The sequence below is a fragment of the Musca autumnalis genome, unplaced genomic scaffold, assembly GCF_047663935.1.
Source record: "Musca autumnalis isolate F117 unplaced genomic scaffold, ASM4766393v1 scaffold_5, whole genome shotgun sequence".
NCBI lineage: Eukaryota > Metazoa > Arthropoda > Insecta > Diptera > Muscidae > Musca > Musca autumnalis.
The window spans coordinates 75,170,814-75,188,899 of NW_027412088.1; positions in this window are offsets into that span (position 1 = coordinate 75,170,814).

Here is an 18,086-nt window from a genome sequence, read left to right on the forward strand (position 1 = left end):
TGGGGGCTATACCAATACGTGGACCTATGTCCACAACTTTTGTTATATAAGTTTATTGACTTTTAAGAACCCCAAATGTTAAAATATGGCTACATCGGTCTGAAAATGTAGCTAAAAACGTCAAAATACCGCAAATCGGGGGGTACCGTTATATGGGGGCTATACCAAAACGTGGACCTATGTCCACAACTTCTAATTTATAAGTTTATTAACACTTAAGAACCCTAAATGTCAAATTATAGCTACATCGGTCTGATAATGTAGCTAAAAACGTCAAAATACCGTATATCGGGGGGTACCGTTATATGGGGGCTATACCAAAACGTGGACCTATGTCCACAACTTTTGTTATATAAGTTTATTGATACTTAAGAACCCTAAATTTAAAATTATAGCTAAATCGGTCTAAAAATGTAGCTAAAAACGTCAAAATACCGCCAATCGGGGGGTACCGTTATATGGGGGCTATACCAAAACGTGGACCTATGTCCACAAGTTTTGCCATATATGTTTGTTGACACTTAAGAACCCTAAATGTCAAATTATAGCCAAAGCGGTCTGAAAATGTAGCTAAAAACGTCAAAATACCGTAAATCGGGGGGTACCGTTATATGGGGGCTATACCAAAACGTGGACCGATATAGCCCATCATCGAACTCATCATCGACCTGCCTGCAAACAAAAGACGCATTTTCCCAAAATTTTAGCGTCCTATCTCTATTTTTGTGGATGCTAGAGTGATTACCACAGACGGACGGACGGACGGACGTGCTCAGATCGACTTAGAATTTTACCCTGATCAAGAATATATATACTTTATAGGGTCGCAAATGAGTATTTCAATGCGTTACAAACGGAAAAACAAACTTAATATACCCTCCATACTATGGTGGAGGGCATAAAAATGAACTGGTAAATTTTTACAATTTTCGTGAAAATGCATCTCTGATCCCATACAAATTACTATTGAAACAATGAACGCTCGGTTGGAACGATTTAACTTTACCCGATCGCCATAAATCTTGAAGAATTTTCGGCCAAAATATAGTTGTTTTTGTCCTACTTACGTGACCTGGTAAATAGGTCTTGCTCATGGTCTTCAATAAGAAAAAAACAATCACAGTCTTTTCTACAAACACACCTCATGGCCGTTTTTAGGTAGACTTCATGATATTCTGTGGAACGATTTCAAAGTCTACTCTAGGAAGATTTTAACAAGAATAGCTAACGGTCTTCTATAAGATGATCTCAAGGTCTTCTATAATTGGAGCTTATAGTGTTCTGCAACAAGACTTCATGGTCTTACGTAAAAAGTTCTCATAGTCGTTCATAAAAAGACCCCATGGCCTTCTATGAGAAAACCAAGTCTTATTTAGTCTTATTTCACTGTGCAACATTTTTAAGGTGATCTTGTGCAAACAATTCGAACTGAGGATTTTTTGAAAGTACAGACCCAAACGACAGGGAGCCCTAGTTGGGTTTTGTTGTGTCAGATCCAGCTCGGGTTTTATGGTCCCATCTAAACATGATTAAATATTGAGTTTTTTAAGAAATTTGGAGCTATATTTCTGAAACCAATGCGAATCTTCTTCTGACCTCTGAAGCAAATTTGTAGATAAGGACAAGAATAAAATATTTGGAGAAATAATGAACTCGGAAAACTACATTTATTGCCACAATTTTTATACATTTCGCACCGTATCTCCAAAACCGTTAATTTTTTCTGAATATTTTCTTTTGCAAAAATATTCCCTGGAATGTAATACACAACTCTTTATCCCGTTGTTTTCAGTACATTTTTCAACGACGATTTAATAAAAATATCAATAATGTAGTGAAATCGAAATGCGAGAATAAACTGTTGGTGTGAACTGTTTTGAAATACGTGTTGTAAAAGATATGATGCAAAATACCGCTGAAACAATATGAAGCATTTTGGAGTTTCAGAATGTTCTAAAGAATTGTTGAGAACTTTATTTGGTAGATTTTTGCAAAAGGTTACATGGTTCAACTCGCAATAGTTTAGCCGATACTGATCACAATTTCAGCAATTATGTAAAATTTTCTATATTTTATAGATTTTGATGCCCTTGATGGAGTTTTTCTTATGCGTTTTTTTTTTCAAAATATAAGTTCTACTAGTTTAGGGCTACAATATTGCTAAACACAGCAAGACCAAATTCCTATTCGTTTCTGAGATTAAGGCCTGATAACTCCAACTCAATTTTAGATATACTGTTCCTATGTTTATTTTTGAACTTCGTTGGACCCCAATTATCAAAAATAAAATTTTTGCAAAGTTTTGATATAAATTTCTGGCCATCATTTGTGTTTTCTTGAAAATGTTCACATGTCTTGTTTTCGGCATACTTGCCTGTCAAAAGTAAACATAGGTGGAATAAAATGCACGTCTCATGAAAGCATTTTGCCCCTTTCTTCTGATTAAAAAAAAAACTCTTATGTCAATCAGTACATAAAACTCGTTAAAAATTAACTAATAGATATTCGTACTATGTTGTTGCAAATGTTTTCAACAGCCGAAAACATGTGTTTCTCCGATGTTTCACACATTTTTGTAACATAAGTGTTTATAATTGAATAATCAATTTTAAATCATGAAAATAGGGTCAATAAAGAATCAAATTACAAAAATATATATTTCAAAACTCAAAATGTTTAGGGACATAGATTAAATGTGAAATAGGCAACTGAGTTGCAAATGTTTTGAGCAGCACTCTACACGCAGAGAAAAAATATTGTTGGAACAATCATATTCTAAGAACAAAATAGTGTCATCATGTTTCCTAATAAAAAATATATGGTTGAAACAACAATATATATTTTCAGATTTTTAAAATACACTATTTTGGTCTTAGAATATGATTGCTCCTACAATATCTCTTCTCTGTGTGTATATAGAAGAAAAAAAAAATACATAGAAGAACTCTTAAAAATTCTTAAAAAAAATGAATTTTCTCGAAAGAAATTGCGTTATGTGGATTGCTATTATATACAAGATTGGACAGGGGCTGGATTCTTGTTCTACGAAAATTTGAAATGAAAAATATTTCCTTTATAATTTTTTTCATTTTACAGTATTTCCTTTATAAAAGTTTTCATTTCACATTTTCATAGAAACAGAATTGACCCCCAGGTTCGAAAGAATTAGGAATAATATGGCCTGGTGTATGTATGTTTTGTACTGAATTTCTGAAAATATATGCATTGTTTACTTGATTTTTTGAAGCGGAAAAAACAATCGAAAAACAAGTTTTTTTATAAAATCTAGTTCTACAGGTGTTTAAATATTTTTTCATCGCAGAACTGGTGTGGCGCTGGTGTAAAAGAACGAAACATGTGTAAAAGTGGTAAAAATTTTAAAAACTTTTTAGTTCTGGAACGTCACTATAATTCTATAACAATTGTACGTATACGTTTTAACGATAGTATACAATTTCATTTGTGTATGTTTGTTTATTGTGAATGGTTAATAATTTTTGGTTTGAAACTGTGCTACAAGAATATTATTCACAATTGTACTTTGTGTAACCATCTGATGAGTTTTCGACAATATTATAAATACGATAAAGCAATAATTCAACTCTGGTCTCTAATTACGATATCAACAAATACAACTCTTAGAAACGTATATCTTGGACATCAACCCTTATAGAGATTAAACGAAGAAACTCAAATAAAGATGTCGCCCGCTCCCAAAGTTGTTATTTCAACTTCCGCAGTATTTCTGAGTAGACGTTTTGTGTGCTGATACCATCAAATGGTCTACCCTCGTGTTTTATATAATCCACCATATAACGGGGCGTATACCAAGGGTCATTCCGTTTGTAACAACTCTTGATCATGGGCTATATAGACCAACGTTTCGGTATAGTCCCCGCTTTAAGAAAATTCCAATTTGCCCTCCGAACTGGTTGTAATTTGGGATTTTTTCCAAAGGATAAAAAATTTGTACGCGGATTTTTTTTGAAGATCTTAACCTCATTTTCTCGCCGAAATGGCTGGAACTTGGTGTTTAGAGTTAGTTTGGGCTAAATAACTTTCGCTCAGAAATTTGTCTGTACAGGTACTTGTTTTGATATCTAGTCCCAGCTTTACTCTGGTAAATGAAACATGCTACAATTCCGAAAAAAAAAATAAATTTGTCGACATCAGTTTTATTTGCTCTCATGCTCCCACTAAAGACAATAACGAAGGATCAACAAGTAAGAACGGCGTTAAGTTCGGCCGGGCCGAACTTGTTATACCCTCCACCACAAGTTGTATTGAAGTAAAATGGAATAATTAGTTTCCTTTCGTGCATGAAGAAGACATAATACTAAATTTCTGCAATTTCGGTAAAACAATGTGAGGGGGTTATTTCAAAACCTCGATCTATACCGACAAATTTCTGACGGAAAGTGTTTAGGCTCAAAGAAGACTAAATACCAAATTTCGTATATTTCGGTAAGAGAATGTGGCTAAAACTTAAAAAAATACCGAAAATCAATAAGTACGCTTCTATGGGGATATAGGAAGACGTGGACCTATACTAATAATACTCTTCTGGAATATTTTATAACTCTTGGAAGACGAAATAACGAATTTCAGCCATTTCGGTTGGATATTGACGTCACAATCTTCAGTATTACGAAAATCGGGAGGTACCGTTCTATGGGGGCTATATCGAAACGTGGACTTATACCGACGAATTTTAGTCAGAAATGGGGCAATATGAAAGCGTGGACCTGTAGAGACATATTTCTGGCGAACAGTTTTATATCACATTGAAGACTAAATACCAAATTTCAGCCATCTTGGTGGAATATTGAAGACACAACCTTCGAAATCGGGAGGTACCTTTCCATGGGGGCTATATGATGGCGTGGATCTATACCGAAAACTTTAAGGGGGAAGTTGGAGTACCCCCAACAAAATCTAAATACCAAATTTCAGCCATTTCAGTGGAATATTGAGGACACAACGTTCAAAATACGGAAAATCGGGAGGTACTGTTCTATGGGTGCTATATGAAGGCATGGACCGATACTGACAAAGTTCTGGGGGAAAGTTTTATGCCACCAACGTAGACTAAGTACCAAATTTCAGCCATTTCGGTGTGATAATGAAGCTAAAACCTTCAAAATACCGAAAATCGGGTGGTACCGTTCTATGGGGGCTATATGAAGGTGTGGACCGATACCGACAAAATTCTGAGGGAAAGTTTTATACCCCTAAAGAAGACTACGTACAAAATTTCAGCCATTTTGGTAGGATAATGAAGCTAAAACCTTCAAAATACCGAAAATCGGGAGGTACCGTTCTATGGGGGCTATATAAAGGTGTGGACCGATACCGACAAAATTCTGGGGGAAAGTTTAATACCCCTAAAGAAGACTACGTAGCAAATTTCAGCCATTTTGGTAGGATAATGAAGCTAACACCTTAAAAATACCGAAAATCGGGAGGTACCGTTCTATGGACCGATATATCCCATTTTCAATACCAACCATCCTGCAAGTAATACAAAATTTTGTACCAAATTTTGACTCTCTATCTTTAAAATTGCGAGCTGTATCTTGATTTCAACAGACGGACAGACGGACGGACGGACATGGTCAAATCGACATAGAATTTTATGCTGATCAATAATATATATACTTTATAGGGTCTCCGACGAATATTTCGATGTGTTACAAACGGAATGACAAATTTAATTATACCCTCCATATGGTGGAGGGTATAAAAATATATTTGACGAGCGCTTAGAAAAACATATGATCGTTGTTCTGCCCATAACATTTCCTCTAGAAAAAGAGAATAAACCAACAGGGGGAATTCAGTTTTCACAATGAAACATCTGACAACGGAATGAGGATGGGAGACTTTGCAGCGGCAAAAAACATGGTTGTTAGCACCACCAGATTAAGCAATCTCGACATCCATAAGGGCACCGTCACCAGACCAAATACAAGAAATCAAATTGAACGTTGTGATAGATGAAGAAGACGTTCATTGAGCGTCAGATGTACGATCGTTCCGAGGAGCAAACATGGACTCGGACTACTACCTTGTTGCAGCAAAGGTAGGTACATGATTAAACGTATGAAATATAGTATGAACAGACACAACACGGAAGTTGGGCATCGGTAAGCTGAAATCACAACAGATAGCCACAGCATATTCCACGCTGTGGCAACCTGTTGTGATTGCAGCTTAACGATGTCCAACTCGAGCTGTTCAACTGTCCTTATTGCTTAATGAAAGCAATCCTCGTCCCGACGATGTCAGTGGCAAAGTATGTCCCACTCCATGCAAATACTCGCAAAATCCATGATATGACCAGGAGTGTCATGCTGCTACCGAAAAGAAAAATGTGGCATATAGGGCTACACCGCAAACAGAACCAACGCGTAGTCTACGAGGGAGGTATTGTGGTATCCTTTGCGCAGAAAAAAATAGAGAAATAAATAGCGGGAATGTGAAAAAATCTAGGTGTACTGGAGCTATAATGAAGTCGCAAATTCTACTAACGAGTGAAACAACAAAATCATGGCTTTGGTACAGGTACATGCACCTTTAGAGACGAGAATGGAAAGAGTATTTGTCCAACTATTGGTATCCAATACTAGCAAAGACGGCGACGCACACAAATCCAATCCCAGAAGATGGTATTAAGTGTATATCGCCCGGCCAAGATGAGGTAAAGCGGCAAAAAACCGGCTAAGGAATAATAAGGCGGCAGGAACCGATGGCTTACCAGCAGAGCTGTTCAAAAACGGATGTTATGCGCTGATAAGGTGTATGTATCAGCTAGTTAGCACCATTTGGCAGTTAGCACCTGTGTCCCGTCCACAGGAGAGGAGATAAGACTGTGTGCTCTAATAACATAGAATAAAAACGCAGAAGAATAATAAGGCAACAGGAACCGATGGCTTACCCTGCGGTAAATCTTGGAAAAGACCCACGCGATGCAGATCAATACTAACCATATTTTTGTTGATTATAAAGCAGCCTTCGACAGCCCCATATGCTCAAAGGTATTCCAAGCCATGTCTGAATTTAATAATGACTTGAACTGATACCCGGTCATCATTTAAAATAGTAAAGAACCTCTCCGAACAGTTGAGTACCAAAGAAGGTTTCACACAAGGAGGCAGCCATTCGTGTGATCTCTTCAAAATCCGGCTGAAAAAAATTTATCAGAGATGCAAACGTCATACGAAATGGCACAATATACACCAAAAACCACATGTTACTTGCTTATGCTGACGGCCTTGACATCATGGGTCGATCAGTAAAAGAAGTAACTGATACCTTTAAGAAGGTCGAAGGAGAATCTGCTAAAGTAGGCTTGGCAGTAAACGGCAACAAGACAAAGTTGATGACATCGACGCGCAATGCGTCCGTAGAACTCGGATCAACATTGAAAGTTGCTACCTATAATTTTGAGGTATTTAAAGACTTCGTCTACCTCGGCACCATCATAAACACAACAAATAATATCGATTATGATGTAAGAAGGCGAATAGAACTGGCTAACAGATGCTACGTTGTCTTAAGTAAACAGTTTAAAAACAAAGCCACATCTCGTCAAACAAAACTAACACTTTATAAAAACTGATACTACTTATGCTAATGTACGGTTCCAAAGCATGGGTATATGGGCAAGACGACAAGGCAGTGGTGCTTGATGAGCTTGAGAGAAAAATTCTTCGGAAGATCTACGGGACAATATGCGTTCACCATGAATATCGACGTCGTATGAACCACGAGCTGTATCTGTTCTACAACGACATTAGTTGTATAGTTAAACGTATGGATACAACGATTGCGTTGGCTTGGTCATGTCATGAGAATGATCGGTGATGAACCCGCCAAATGGTTCTAACCCCAAGTATGTTTGGACGAAATCCGTTTCAGACAATTTGTAGTTGATTTAGCAATGTCTGTCCGTCTGTCTGGCTGGAACCCACGATAACTCTCGAACGAATCAACCGATTATGTCCAAAATTTGGCTTTCGTAATATTTTGTCCAAACTTAGTTTAAGTTCGAAGATGGGTTATATCGGTCCAATCCTTCCAGTACCTCCCCCACAAAACTTCGAAAATGTTCGGAAAATTTGTGCGCACGATAACTCTTGAAGGGATTTGGTCCATACTTTGCATATCGTGAAATTTCTACCAGACTTAGATAAGATTCCAATATGGACTCAATTGGTCCACTCCTTCGTGTACCTCCCACACATAATTTCGGAAAAGTGCAGTTTAGGTCCAGTTCTCGAATCGCTATGATTTTTGCTGTAGCAACTTGTATTCACTGCCCCCCATACGACGGTACAAGTTTCATCAGGGACAAGCACGATAACTCTGGAAGGGAGTGACCGATTTGTTCCATACTTTACACATCCAAATATATCTACCAGATATAGATCAGGTTCGAATATGGACTATATCTGTCCACTCCTTCTGGTAGCTCCCACACAAAATTTCGAAAAAGTTCACTTTAATACCTGCTCTCGAATCACTTTGTTTTTTTGATACAACTTGAATTTGCTGCCTCAAGTACGACGGTAAATGTTGTTTTTTTTTTTTTCAAGGGCAATTCCATACTTCTTGAGAAAAAAAGCCCGAACATTTTAAAAACCCCTGTGGCACAATATGTATTGGCTGGAGAGCTCGAACCGAATACTGCGTTCGCCCACACTTTGGATATCGTAAAATTTCTTCGAATATTAAATGAAATTCAAAGGTGGTGCTTATAGATCAACTTCTTCCGGTACCTTCCCCACAAAAGTTCGAAAATATTCGCTAAAATTGTATGCGCGATATCTCATAAACGTAGCAACCGATTTGTTCCAAACTTAATTTATGTTCAAATGTTCAACATTTTTGTGTGGTTAATGGTCTGTTCGAGGATCCTTTGGAAGTTTTTACCGAAGGTTTCCCTAGTGGCCCTGTTTACAGAGATATTATGTTTTTCTTAGGCAAATGTGGTACAAAAGCCCTATCTATAGATATCCCCCGCAAATTTTTGATATTTTTTTATAGGCGGAAATTTTTGAAAACACTTTTTGGGAAAAAATTTTTCAATCCACACAGGCTGAGGGTATATCTCTGTCTGACTGATACTTTTTTACTTGTTTGATCTTCTTTCACGCTGCGGTGTCTACAGTATAGCCAATCATCAGATCCTGATGCCTTATTGTTCTTCAGCCGATTAATTGTTATTACCACACATTGGCTAGGTGTAAACACTCAATGCCGTCGTTTGGGTTTGGTTCTGGTATATTTTCATCGCCACCCATGTTCGGTACAAAAATATTGATCAAATGTTCATACTAAATCCTCAATACGAGGGTCACTAAAAAACCTTGTGGCCTAGGCAACACGCAGTGTCGCCAGGCGTCATTTGACATTTTTTTTTTTTGGAAAGTTTGACAGTTTTAGCCTAAGAGTACTCAGGACAGTATTGGTTGTTTACAGTGGCTTTATTGAGACACCTCCAAAACAGGGTTTTGAACGTTTTTGCAGCATCTTCTGGCAATTGCTGCCATTTTTCGGGTTCATACGCATAGTTCCATAATTCGTCACATGGATCCATCTTATAAACGTCTTTTGAAGGGCCGCTGTCATATTTTTTCCAAATTTCATGCACCGATAGACAGGGCATCCGATGAGAAAAATCCAATTTTTGCCGCCAAGTGTTCATGCAATATCAAATGTTAGTTGGTGGAATAAATTCCCAAGGATGCCTCTATCTCACCGTATATAAAGTGGCGATCTTGCATTATCCGTTCACACACGGCTTAATTTTTTCTGGCACAACGACCGTTTTTGGACGACCCTCACGAACTTCGTTTTTATACCTTACACCACTATGTGGTCGTAGACCCATATTTATACATACCAAAATGAATGGCTGGACGAGCTGAGTCGAACTGACTATGTGTATCCGTCCGTCCGTCTGTCCATCTAAACCTTGTAATCACCTTGTAATCGCAATTTTGATCGGATCTTCACGAAATTTTGGATGTTGATGTAGGTCCCAGAGGGGGAGAAGCCTATTGATTTTGGTGATGGCAGGATAATATTTAGGGGTCGGAATGGGCAAAAAACTTATGTGGATAAAAAGACAACGTTTTTTTCAAAGAGAATATCTCAGCTTCTATATGGGGTATACCAAAAGAATGAAAGAAGAAAATATCACCTTTTTAATGGTGTAAAGTAGGTTCTCGTAGGTGATCAAACAACGAAGATATAGCAATAGTCGCAAATAAAACCCAAATTTTCATTTTTGCAATTTTAATTATAATGACGAATATCACAGCTTTGGTTGGGGACTTTCCAATAGCAAAGCCTGACTATGAAAGTAAAAGATACCATCTTTACAATGGTGCAAACTAGGTCGCCGTAGGTGACCAAATAACGGAGATATCGCAACAGTCGGTAATACAACCCATTTATCCATTTTATTTGGAAATCACGCTACAGGTCGCAATTTTGATCGGATCGTCACGAAATTTTGAGGGTTAACGGGGGTCTCACAGATGAAGAAGCCTATTGATTTTGGTGATGGTCGTAATGGACAGAATTTTTTCCAAAGCAAATATCTCAGCGTCTATAAGGGGTATATAAAAAGCAAAACATGGCAAGGAAAGTAGAAAATATCAACTTTACAACAATGTAACATGGGTTGTCGTAGGTGGTCAAACAACGAAGATATCGCAATAGTCGCTAATAGAACCCAACTTTTCATTTTTGCGATTTTTATAATAATGACGAATATCTCACCTTTGGTTGGGGACCATCTAAAAGCAAAGCCTGACTAAGAAAGTAGAAATTCCCATCTTTAAAATTGTTCAAAGTAGGTTGGCGTAGGTGGTCAAATAATAGAGATATCGCAATAGTCGGTAATACACCCCTTTTTCCTCTTTTTCTGCAATCACACTACAGGTCGGAATTTTGATCGGATCATCACGAAATTTTCTCACAGAGATAGAAGCATATTGATGTTGGTGATGTCGATAGTAGTCAAATATAAAATTAAATATTAATTATTTTGGTTCAGTTCGCCTTCAGTCATTTGGTATAAAAGCCGGATAGGCGAAAACATTCGTATCTCCCTAAAAGAAATGTTTTCGAGTGAAAAGATTGTGCACAGAGGTATTGGTGTAGGGTATCACTTGTTTTGGCTAGTGTCGGCCACGATTGAATTAATTAATCCAGTTTTTCATAGTTCTATAGGATGGTACTTTATCGACATACAAAGATTTAATTTGATCGATGCACTCTTGCCGTGATTATTCACGTCGGAAGTTGTAAAAAATTATCGGACAAAAATGTTCACAAGTAAATTCCATTTTTTTGCCAAGTAATTTATTCAAGTCACTGTAAACAAATCTGTAAAACTGTCCTGAGTACGCTTAGGCTAAAAACTGTCAAACTTTCCAAAAAATGTCAAATGACGCCTTGCGACACTGCGTACTGCCTAGGCCAGAAAGTTTTTTAGTGACCCTCGTATATGTTACCAGATTCACTTCATAATCTTTGCTGGAGAATGTGCCTGCACCATACCCTTCAGTGTGGTAAAATTTTCGGACTTCATACTTACTCCTGAACATCTCGAGTTTCTCACGCTCATTTTTTTCCTGATCATTCTTCTGAAACACACACTTCTCTTACAGAGATGGCTTGTCAGAAATTGTGACGAATATGACTTGCGACGTATGCATATTAGGTAAATGTTAGTTTATTCCTTTTAATGTCTGTTAAGGGCAGTTCCCCAGGTCACTTCACGGGGAGGTCAGTGTCTACTTGAGATGAAAAAGGAACCAACCTGGACTTGCCATGTAAATTTTCGTATGTTTTTCTAAGTGCTTGTGAAATATATATGTATGTACATATTTGTTCGTCCCTGCTTTCGATGCATGGAAGCAGACAAAACTCGATTTTTACCAAATTATTTTCTTGCCTTCATGATTGGGATGAATTTTAAGACAAGATGCCAAATTAAGTTGCATGACAGATATTTATATAAAAATGCGTCCCTTTTTTCTATAGAAAATATATATATATGAAGAAAAGACAAAATTTTTTAGTTTTCCATAAAAAAAAATTAAAATTTTTTTTTAAGCTACATGAATGATTTTTGGTACATAGATTGGGAAAAAAATCCCATTCTTAAATCTGTTCGAGATACTAATTTTGGTTGTTGCGCGCAAAAGTTATGGCGGTTTCAATTCTGATAAAAAGAAAAAAATCTTTAAAAGACTCCAATCATTATATTGAGAAACTCTCTTAATTAGGGGCTCCCTACATACTATATGGTTACTGAGGTCCCATAACTTTAGTGAAAAAGTTGTAAATTTTATCGGAAATTAGGAAAGCATTCAAAACAATTGGTAGTTTACAACTTGTTTTAATAAAATTCAACCTGTTTATGCATCTGAAAAATATATAAAAAATATGTACGTAATCTATACATCGCGAAGATTCAAATGAAACCAAAACTATACAAATCCGTTTAGTGGTTTTCATATTATAGCAAAAACAAAAACATATATTGAGAAAATTTATAAAATTTTTGTAAGAGAAAATATTTATTAAAATTTATTTTGTGAGATAGTTGAAGAAAATGTAGGAAAAATAGGTTAGAGTTATTTTTCTGTTTTAGTTAATTTTCACGCAAAGAATCACATTTTTTATTCTAATCACTTCTCGAATACACGCTAACTTCTAGCGGAAGATATGGGTATCGTTCAAATAAATGTTGGGTTCCTTTAAATGGGGTATAATCTTGAAATAAAATTGTATCGGGTAATGTTCATTTTGAAATGCGTGTAAATCGCGAAATCCTCAAAATCACTTGATGCGCATGCGGTTTACCAATACAGCGAATTCTTCTCTTTTAATTTGTACACATTTGGAGGATTTACTTTGGCCGCTAAGATGTAGCATCGTCTGCAGTTAGGTGTGCAACAAACTGTATTACGCTTATATTTTGCACAAAGTGCATACACTTTTTATGCGCATCCGATTTCACTATCAACCGTGAAAAAATACATCGATCTAAACATATTTCAATAAAATCCATCAAGAACCGTGGATGTAGCATCACACAGTATTTTTTGGATAAATCGGATACAGCTCCCATGCCACTAAATTTTTCAAACCGCTGTTTTCGCACAAACGCGAGTGATGATTCACTTTCTTCATTGAAATGGAAACGATCCACATAAAACGCGAATTAGTCAGCGATATTTTGAAAAACATTTTTCGCAAATTTTTCAATTTTTGCAGTAGCCATTTCCGCCGTTTTAGTAGATGGATTTTTACGATCTGTGATTCATATGATCCGGATCGCCGAAAAACTAAAATATCGCGGGGTACCAGCACACTCAAAACGATATTGTAAACACTGTACCCAAAAAATAGGTTTTTTAGAAAAAATATCGCACTAAATTTTTGCCTTTGGCAGTAGATTACTCTGCTGCTGTGTCGGCTACATACTTAGTATACACATCAGATTATGCGAAATGGCGAGTTCTTTAGTCCTATAATTGGTTTTTCGAAATATCCGAATGCGCGTCCCAGTTACATAAAAAATACAAAAAACACCTGAAATCCGTCCTAAAAATGTCAGCATCCATAAAAGGCTTTAAAGGAAAAACCATAGGTAAAAACACGTTGAATCTAAACAGGTTTTTTATATTGCTATTCGATTTCTGATTAAATCATTCAAATGACGGACATCTGTCCAAAGTAAAAGTTGGAGAATACAAAATGAAGATTACACTTTTAATGTATCACTTTCCAAAATTTCCACTGCATCCACCTTTTATGGATGCTGACATTTTGAAGCCGGATTTCAGGTGTTTTTTGTATTTTTTATGTAACTGGGACGCGCATTCGGATATTTCGAAAAACCAATTATAGGAGTAAAGAACTCGCGATTTCGCATAATCTGATATGTATATTAAGTATGTAGCCCACACAGCAGCAGAGTAATTTACTGACAAAGGCCAAAATTTAGTGCGATATTTTTTCTAAAAAACCTATTTTTTGGGTACAGTATTTACAATATCGTTTTGAGTGTTCTGGTACCCCGCGATATTTTAGTTTTTCGACGATCCGGATCATATGAATCACAGATCGTAAAAATCCATCAACTAGAACGGCGGAAATGGCTACTGCAAAAATTGAAAAATTTGCGAAAAATATTTTTCAAAATATCGCTGACTAATTCGCGTTTTATGTGGATCGTTTCCATTTCAATGAAGAAAGTGAATCATCACTCGCGTTTGTGCGAAAACACCGGTTTGAAAAATTTAGTGGCATGGGAGCTGTATCCGATTTATCCAAAAAATACTGTGTGATGCTACATCCACGGTTCTTGACGGATTTTATTGAAATATGTTTAGATCGATGTATTTTTTCACGGTTGATAGTGAAATCGGATGCGCATAAAAAGTGTATGCACTTTGTGCAAAATATAAGCGTAATACAGTTTGTTGCACACCTAACTGCAGACGATGCTACATCTTAGCGGCCAAAGTAAATCCTCCAAATGAGTACAAATTAAAAGAGAAGAATTCGCTGTATTGGTAAACCGCATGCGCATCAAGTGATTTTGAGGATTTCGCGATTTACACGCATTTCAAAATGAACATTACCCGATACAATTTTATTTCAAGATTATACCCCATTTAAAGGAACCCAACATTTATTTGAAAGATATCCATATCTTCTGCTAGGTGTTAGCGTGTTTTCGAGAAGTGATTAGAATAAAAAATGTGATTTATTGCGTGGAATTTAACTAAAATAGAAGAAAAACTCCGACCTATTTTTCTTACATTTTGTTCAACTAACTCACAAAATAAATTTTAATAAATATTTTCTCTTACAAAAATTTTATAAATTTCCTCAATATATTTTTTGTTTTTTGCTATAATATGCAAACAGCTAAACGGATTTGTATAGTTTTGGTTTCATTTGAATCTTCGCGATGTATAGATTACGTACATATTTTTTATATATTTTTCAGATGCATAAACAGGTTGAATTTTATGAAAACAAGTTGTAAACTACCAATTGTTTTGAATGCTTTCCTAATTTCCGATAAAATTTACAACTTTTTCACTAAAGTTATGGGACCTCAGTAAACATATAGTATGTAGGGAGCCCCTAATTAAGAGAGTTTCTCAATATAATGATTGGAGTCTTTTAAAGATTTTTTTCTTTTTATCAGAATTGAAACCGCCATAACTTTTGCGCGCAACAACCAAAATTAGTATCTCGAACAGATTTAAGAATGGGATTTTTTCCCAATCTATGTACCAAAAATCATTCATGTAGATTAAAAAAATTTTTTTAATTTTTTTTTTTATGGAAAACTAAAAAATTTTGTCTTTTCTTCATATATATATATATATATATATATATATAGAAGTGTGTTTTCAGAAGAATGATCAGGAAAAAATGAGCGTGAGAAACTCGAGATGTTCAGGAGTAAGTATGAAGTCCGAAAGATGATGAAGTGAATGTGGTATCATATACGAGGGTCACTAAAAACCTTCTGCCCTAGGCAATACGCAATGTCGCCAGGCGTCATTTGACATTTTTTGGAAAGTTTGACAGTTTTTAGCCTAAGCGTACTCAGGACAGTTTTACATACGACCATGTGTTGATTTATTTGAATAAATTACTTGGCAAAAAAAAAAATGGATTTTTCTTATGAACATTTTTGTCCGATAATTTTTCACAACTTCCGACGTGAATAATCACGGCAAGAGAGCATCGATCAAATTAAATCTTTGTATGTCGATAAAGGACCATCCTATAGCACTATGAAAAACTGGATTAATGAATTCAATCGCTTCAGACACTCGCCAAAAAACGCAGTTCGTGAGGGTCGTCCAAAAACGTCCAAATTAAGCCGTTTGTGAACGGATAATGCAAGATCGCCACTTTATATACCGTGAGATAGAGGCATCCTCGGGAATTTATTCCACCAACTAACATTTGATATTGCATGAACACTTGGCAGCAAAAATGGGATTTTTCTCATCGGATGCCCTGTCTATCGGTGCATGAAATTTCGAGAAAAATATGATCGCGGCCCTTCAAAAGACGTTTATAAGATGGATCCATGTGACGAATTATGGAACTATGCGCATGAACCCGAAAAATGGCAGCAATTGCCAGAAGATGCTGCAAAAACGTTCAGAACCATGTTTTGTCATCAAGCCACTGTAAACAACCAATACTGTCCTGAGTACTCTTAGGCTAAAACTGTCAAACTTTCCAAAAAAATGTCAAATGACGCCTGGCGACACTGCGTATTGCCTAGGCCACAAGGTTTTTTAGTGACCCTCGTATTGAGGATTTAGTATGAACATTTGATCAATATTTTTGTATCGAACATGGGTGGCGATGAGAATACCCTAGAACCAAACCCAAACGACGGCATTTAGTGTATATTAAGGTTATGACTTTTTTACAACCTCATATCCCTGTATCATAGCGTGATGGGTTTTGCCATAAGATTACATAAAATCATAATTATAAGGTGATTCGGTAAAAAAAACCTCACGCACAAAATGATTTTAAAATTTGAATTTATCAAAATTATGGACAATTTTTTGAAGTCACTGTAAGCAGATATACAATTGAAAATAAACTTTAGAGTCACATGAGATAATTAAACTGACATGACATTTATTTCTCACTAATTTTCTTCAATTCTGAGAATCGTAAAAATGCCGTAAACGCTTTTATTTAAAGATATATTTTTTTAACAAAAAACCAAAAATTTCAATATTTTTCAAAGTGGTTTGTGCATAACCTTTTCCAATATTTGAATGAAATAAACATTATTATAGTTATTAGTAGGGTTATATTTATTCATTCGTGCAAAAAAATTTTTTGAAAAAAAAATTATTTTCATTTCATACATTTTTTCAAAAAATTATATTTTTAAAATCGATTTGTGCGTGAACTTTTTTTATATTTCAATGGAATAAACGATAGCGTAGTGATTATTAGGCAAAAGTTCATTCATCCCTGCTACAGGAAATCATTTTTGAGAAAAAATGTGAAAAAGTCATAACCCTAGTGTTTATACCTAGCCAATGTGTGGTAATAACAATTAATCGGCTGAAGAACAATAAGGCATCAGGATCTGATGATTGGCTATACTGTGGACACCGCAGCGTGAAAGAAGATCAAACAAGTAAAAAAGTATCAGTCGGCTTTGCCGACAGAGATATACCCTCAGCCTGTATGGATTGAAACACTTTTTCCCAAAAAAATGTTTTCATAATTGTCCGCCTATAAAAAATATGGATTTCCGCCTATAAAAAAATATCAAAAATTTGCGGAGGATATCTATAGATAGGGCTTTTGTACCATATTTGCCTAAGAAATACCGCTGTAAACAGGGCCACTAGGGAAACCTTCGGTAAAAACTTCCAAAGGATCCTCGAACAGACCATTAACCACACAAAAATGTTGAACATTTGAACATAAATTAAGTTTGGAACAAATCGGTTGCTACGTTTATGAGATATCGCGCATACAATTTTAGTGGGGGAGGTACCGGAAGAAGTGGATCTATAAGCACCACCTTCGAATTTCATTTAATATTCGAATAAATATTACGATATCCAAAGTGTGGGCGAATGCAGTATTCGGTTCGAGCTCTCCAGCCACTACATATGGTGCCACAGGGGTTTTTACAATTTTCGGACTGTTTTCTCAAGAAGTATGGAATTGCACTTGAAAAAAAAAACATTTACCGTCGTACTTGAGGCAGCAAATGCAAGTTGTATCAAAAAAAAAAAAAAAAAAACCAAAGTGATTCGAGATCAGGTATTAAAGTGAACTTTTTCGAAATTTTGTGTGGGAGGTACCAAAAGGAGTGGACAAATATAGTCCATATTCGAACCTGATCTATATCTGGTAGATATATTTGGATATGTAAAGTATGGAATAAATCGGTCACTCCCTTCCAGAGTTATCGTGCGCACAAATTTTCCGAACATTTTTTAAATTTTGTGGGGGAGGTACCTGAAGGTGTGGACCGATAT